The following is a 6875-nucleotide window of genomic DNA, read 5'->3' as shown; positions in this document are numbered from 1 at the left end:
TACTGGCAATGTTCTCCTTCTTAGTCTTGTTTTCTTATAGGGTTATGTTCAGATTGTGAAAATTCATCAAGCTGAACACTTGAGATGTAAATACTTTTCTATATGTATTTTTTCCTTCAATAAATATTTAAAAAGGAAAAAAATGCTTATTTTGTTGTAATTTTCTAGCAAACTCAATAAGCCCCAATACTCAATTGCTCTTTGATTGCCTTCTGATTCTCTTTTTATTGAGAAAGTTAATAAAAATTTTCTTTCTGTCATTTTATATTGGGATGAGTAATATCTTTAACATTTTGAAAATTATATTTTAGCATTTCTCTGTCAGTTTTTCTCAAACTCTTAACTATCTGTATGTCAAATTGACTTTTCTTGTCTCTTCTGTCTTCTCGCTCCTTCACTGGGCCTTCAACAGTCACCACCCACTCTTGTGTTTTACTGAATCATTCTTGATGTATGATCTTTTGAATTTCTAGTTAATTTCTGTGTCCTCTTAATCATGTCTTCAAGTCCTTCTGATGTGTAGCCACTGCATTTGTAATATACAAATATTACTTTACTATTTTGAAAAAAACTCAACTCTTTGAAATTTTCTTTAATATTATTTTAAGATAATTATAATGTAGTCAGGTCATAGGGAAGGCAGTATAGCACAGAGGATACAAGTAGTGACTCTGTAGCATCTTATTATGCTGATGGACAGTGACTGCAATGGGGTGTGTGGGGAGGGGAGGACTTGATAATATGGGTGAATGTTGTAACCATAATGTTGCTCATGTGAAACCCTCATAAGATTATATATCAAATATACCCTAATAAAAAATTATCATATTAGTTTGTTCTGTAGTCTTACTTTATTTATGATTTTAGTAAATTTTGGAACATGATTTTTATTTTTATCCATTTGAAAGTTACATACTAATATATTACATTCATCTATTTATCTACCTTCTTCCCATGTTTAAATGTGATGGGCATTTTGACTATCATAAGAATTTATATAGTTTGCAGGTAGTTTGTAACTTACATGATTGAAGGATCCTTGCACTTAAAATATTGTCTTACTGTATAAATACTTAAACTCTCAGAGCTAAGCCTAATTCATTAGCATTTCTATGAAGCTGCTTGAGTCCTACAACTAGACTTACCTTCCAAAGTGGTACTCTACACCTTAGACATTATACGTTCCTGTAACATAACTTTCTGACGCCTATGTATTCCAGAACCCCTTTCCTTATTTCAAACTTTCCTTCCCACTGATTCTGCCCTAGTCATTGACATTTGGAAGGAAGTATGTGCTGCATATTTTGGAGATCTTCAGTGATTGAGAGCACCAACAATTTGGGTCTCCTACAGGCCCTTTGTAACACCCTGATTCAGCCTGGAGGTGGGTGGGGGGTCTTTCATCTACAACTTGGAGAATGTGAAGACTTCCATTTTCCCAGTTTGATTTTGCTGAGGTTTCCACTGAGTAAATTGTCCTCTCCTTTTTATGATGGATTTTTGAGATTCCACGTTCACCAAGTGTCACAGATTTGTTAACACTTCCCTGTCCATGTTAATCCAGGGCTTGGTGGAAAACTGCTGATTCCACCATTCTTCTGCTGCTTTGGGTGTCTTGACACCTTAAAAATCCCATTGTGGATATTAATAGAGGGCTTTTGGGACACAATTTTGCCAAAGTAGTCATCTTTTTTCTTTTGCGTTTCTCTTTTCTTTTTTTGAGTTTGTTGATTGTATGTCTTATTTTAAGGAAATGTTATCATAGAAATTTAAGGTTTATTAATGTGAATTTTCTATAATTTTCTTCCACTTCCCCTGGCTGATTTCTTATCTGAGCAGAAGAGGATACCACAAGCTTTATGTGCCATTCAGATGTGCTTTGGGGGGATATTTGGAGATGTGGAATGTCTCCTGTTGGCGGTCATGTCTTATGACTGTTATGTAGCCATTTGCAACCCACTCTTTACACAGTGGCCATGCCCAGGAGACGCTGTATCCAGCTCGAGAACATTGTGTACATGGGAGGGTTGGTCGACTCGGCAATCCACACCTGTTGTACATTTCGATTGCCATTCTGCAACTCCAACATCATCAACCAGTTTTTCTGTGACATCCCACCCTTGCTAGCCCTCTCTTCCTCAGACACCTCCATCAATGAGATCCTTTTGTTTGTTTTCAGTAGCCGTGTTGTGTGGCTCAGCATCATGACTGTCCTCCTCTCTTACATCTACATCCTAACTACCATCCTGAGAATGAAGTCAGCAGAGGGCAGACTCAAAGCCTTCTCTACGTGTGCCTCCCACTTAACCTCTGTGACCATATTCCATGGCACACTACTGTTCATGTATTTCTGACCCACCTCCACTTACTCCATGGACACGGACAAAGTGGTCTCTGTTTTCTACACAGTTGTCTTCCCTATGCTGAACCCACTGATCTACAGCTTGAGGAAAAAAGATGTGAAAGATGCCCTGAAAAAAATGGTCAGCACTAAATTATGTTCTGTGTGAAACAAGTTATTCCACCCAAAAGTGTTATTTAAAGGTTCTGAGATCTGAAGTTCAAGTCCTTTGATACAGGTTCCAATACATCTTCTATATACTTTCCATTACTTAACACTGTGCCTAAGTTGAGTGTAGGGAGGAGTCACTTTTGATCTTAACCTCCTCTCAATATGTGAAGTGTGCTAATACGTCCACTTTGCTGTTTTTGAAGACAGTCTTTTTCTACCTGCTTTCCTTATTCATGGATAAGTCCCAGCGAGCTTTCATTGCCAGAACTCCCCATGTTTCTTAACATTATAATTCAACTTATTCTCCCAAGGTACAATATTTTTCATAAACATTGGTTTTATTTAATCAGAAGTTTTTGAGTGTCTTACATTATGTTTGTATATATCCCTTCCTATGCACTAGTATCCCTGTGTAAATGATCCATCATAACACCTAGAAATATACCCATAGTAAATAAGTAAATAAGAATAAATAAAAACACTGTTGCCCGAACTCACATTCAATGGCATTTTCATTGCACATTAGAAATTCACCCCTTAAGTAATTGCAAATGTTCTTTTGTGAATTCATTTCAGAATGATAGTAAACCACGAGAGGCTGCTCTGCTTTTCAAGGAGACATTTGCATGACCTATAACAGACAATGGGATAATATGGTTGTGGTAAAAAAATCTATGAGGAATACTTCTTTGGATAAACAGTTTGAAGGATCACTAGCTGTACCATATTTCTTAATTTAGGCATATTACTTGGTAATCATTTTATGTGCATGAACATATTAGGTAAAACAGTTTGAAGTTTGTTAAAGTCAACTCAGAGGCTCATTGTGTTTGCAGTGTTCAGAAGTTATAAACATGCCATCTTCCTTCCATACAATATATGTCAGTCTATCTGGTAAAGACTGATTTGACATGCACAATGATTTCTTTAATCACATCTAATAAGTACAAAGTAGTGACAAGAAAATTTGGTCTGAATAAATTAGTTCCTTAGCTCAATAACTGTAAGTCTAATAATGTAATACACCACTTTGCATAATTGTAATTTCATCTTCCTGGATGTTGCATTAGATGTTGAAAAATAATTTACTAGTATGTGTCTTAGGATTCACTGTTTAATAGGAACATCATGTTTATGGCCAGAACTAATTTTTCTGTGATGCAATTCTACAAAATCAGGGAAAACATTTTATCAGGATCTTTTATCTATTCTTGCTCATCTGTTTTAATCCTCACTATTTCCTTCCATTCGCTGCATCTCCTCATCATAGCATTCTCACACACACACCAGGACTATTGGGAATCACTACTGTCCAGATATGGGATTAAGAGTGGCTGTGTGCAGTGGTTGAGGTAGTAGGCACGTTTCCGTGCCCGGACACCTTTCCTTCAGCCTTGGTACTGAAATCCCTAAAGAAACAAATGGCCATGGTGGTAGATTTGGGTGCATGCACAGAGCAGTGGACACGTGGAGGCATACTGGTTTAGGCTGTGTGATGGCATGGGGGAGGCTGCAGCAGTGCCAAAGCTCAGTGACCCAGCAGTGGGAGGCCCTGTGCAAGACGCACAGGCAGCGAGGTGTAATCTCTCTGGAAGCTCCTATCCAGGAAAACGCTATGACCCAGGCACCCAGTGCAGCTCTGAATCCCTGTGGTGTTGAAGAAATAACTCCCTCTCTTGTCATCTGAGGAAACAGGCATAATTGAAATCAAACAGGAGCATTTATCTGTGGTCTCAAAATGCATTTCTGGGAGCAAGAATCAGGTGGCAACCCAAATTATGTCCCATTCGGTAAAGATAGTCAGTGGGATTTAAAGACAGAAGGGAATGGTGCACATGTCATTTACAAAGAATTTTGACTGTAGATGGTGGAAGAAAACTAAAACTGTCTGAAGTGAAGCTGTTGCTTGGCTATGACCAGGCGATGTTTGTTACTGTAGCAAGTTGCACATGTTCTGAGCTGCACTTGGAATACTTCTGGTTTGTCCCAGATAAAAATTTCAGGGATCTACCTCGTCAGAGTGTGGGAAAGGCCCCCTCCTTAATGGCCTCCTGGCTCCATGTTAAAACCCCTGGACCTGAGTGACTCCATTTCACTTCCCCTCTCATATTTGCCAGACCCCAGCACCTCCGCGTAAAAGAGATAATACCCTAGGTTATCCCTAAAGTCCTTTCCAGTCATCACAGTCTGTCCATATCTGTGATCTAATGCTTTGTGTACACCTATCCTCACTATAGGATATATAAAAGCCAAACAACAACACAAGAGAGTGGCTTTATCTTCATGCAAAACAATTCCATTTTGTCTCTGACAGATTTCAGAAGAAATAGAATAATGAAAACAGCTAGAGATTGCGTGTTGGGGACATCAAATAATTTAAACACAAATCCACCCAACTGATATTTAGGCTTTTATGGAGTCTTCACAGAAGTAATTGTACAACTTTATTAGTGTTCAAGTAAATAAAATTTATAACCTCAGCACTGCACTATGACTCACACTTGAGCATCTATAATGATAAATATTTACAAAGTTATATCATGTATTGGGGTGCATATGGAACAGTTACAGCTTTCAACATTGAGGAAGAACTCAGCATTCATTCATCTTTCAAAAACCATTTCAGAGTCTCTATGAGAGCTGGCATATATTCCCCTTCCTCATTATCCCCAACAGAAATGAGTAATATGTATACCCAAAGCTTCCACAAAAGTGATCACACACATAGTAGTTTTATTGGAACCTGACAATAATGTGTGGGGTTTGTTCATTGGGCTACTACACAGCAGAGAATGAATGAACTATCGAATCTCACATACGTGACACAGAGCAGCAGAAATCAGACTAAAGGATACAAACTAAATTATTTCACTACTGTAAAGTTTTTTAAAATCACAGAAAATTATCATATTACACATCTATTTTTGTTGAGTTTATTGATTTCTCTGAAATGCACATTGTGTTCTTTTATTTGGTCATTGTACTGTGTGCAGTGATGTTTTGTTTCCAAAAATTAACGTGTTTATTTTAAATCATAAAATATGAGACTTCAAATAATTTTCTGAACACAAAGGCTATGTACCGCCAGATTGTAGACAATTGCAGGATATTGTTATTTACTTTTAAATCTCTTTGAGATCCTTAAATCCATGGTTTCAAGATATTTTTGTATAATTACTAAATAATACAAATTCAGATGGGGTTGAGCCAAGATGATAGTGTGAGTAGAGCAGCAGAAATCTCCTCCCAAAACCACATATATCTATGAAAATATAACAAAGACAACTCTCCCTAGAATAAAGACCAGAGACACAGGACAACATCCAGACCACATCCACACGCCTCTCGAAGGGGATAAGATACAAGCTCAGCCCGGTGGGACCTGAGCACCCATCAGCCCAACTCCCGGCGGGTGGAAAGGAGTCAGAGCAGAGAAGGAGAGGGAGCCCAGGACTGCTGAACACCCAGCCCCAGCCATCCACACCAGAGCACAGACACAGTGCATGCATAAGGTGCTGGAAACTACTGAAACAGGGCAGCTAGAATGGTGAGCGGGTATTGGAGGTTGGCGCTGTAGGACAAAAGAAAAGCGAGTGGCCATTTTTTTTGTTTTTTTGTTTGTTTTCTTCCTGTTTTGTTTTGGCGAGTGCTTTTTGGAAGTCTTAAAGGGACAGGGACCCCAATAGTAGGGAAACAGGGCAGAAAGACCGGTGAGCAGAGGCCTGAGGCTGGCACCGGAGAATAAAGAAAAACGAGCGGCCAATTTTAAAATTATTTTTATTTATTTATTTTTTGTGGTCGTTGTTTTGTTTTGGCGGGTGCTATTTGGAAGTCTTAAAGGGGCAAGGCGGGGCAGTTAGTCCAGAAGTAGGGAATCCAGGGATCTCTGGGCACCCTAACCACTGGGCTGCAGGGAGCAGGGAGGCCCCTTACGGAGATAAATAGCCTCCCGGCCACTCCCACTCCAACGTGACTCCACCACTTTGGTGCAGAGGCCAGAACCAGGCCACGCCCACAGCAACAGCGGAGATTAACTCCATAGCAGCCGGGCAGGAAGCAGAAACCCTGTCTGCACGCAGCTGCCCAGCGCAAGTCACTAGAGGTCGCTGTTCTCCCAGGAGAGGAAGGCCACAAACCAACAAGAAGGGAAGTTCTTCCAGCCGTCACTCGTCCCAGCTCTGCAAACTATTCCTATCACCAAGAAGAGGCAAAATTACAGGCAAACCAAGATCATAGAGACACCAGAGAAGGAGAAAGTCCTAACCACTCTTCCTGACAAAGAATAAAAAATAAAAATCATAAACATGCTGACAGAGATGCAGAGAAATATGCAAGAGAAATGTGATGAAGTCCAGAGGGACAT

At 39.4% G+C, this 6875-nt stretch overlaps 1 pseudogene; it reads left to right on the top strand.

Moving 5' to 3' along the window:
- Nucleotides 1-1812: 1812 nt before the first annotated feature.
- On the top strand, nt 1813-2510 carry LOC130684764 (olfactory receptor 5AS1-like; annotated as a pseudogene).
- Nucleotides 2511-6875: the final 4365 nt, after the last annotated feature.

The sequence above is a fragment of the Manis pentadactyla genome, chromosome 9, assembly GCF_030020395.1.
Source record: "Manis pentadactyla isolate mManPen7 chromosome 9, mManPen7.hap1, whole genome shotgun sequence".
Taxonomy (NCBI): Eukaryota; Metazoa; Chordata; class Mammalia; order Pholidota; family Manidae; genus Manis; species Manis pentadactyla.
The sequence above is the reverse complement of the archived record's forward strand: the minus strand, read 5'-3'. Positions and strand labels throughout refer to the sequence as shown.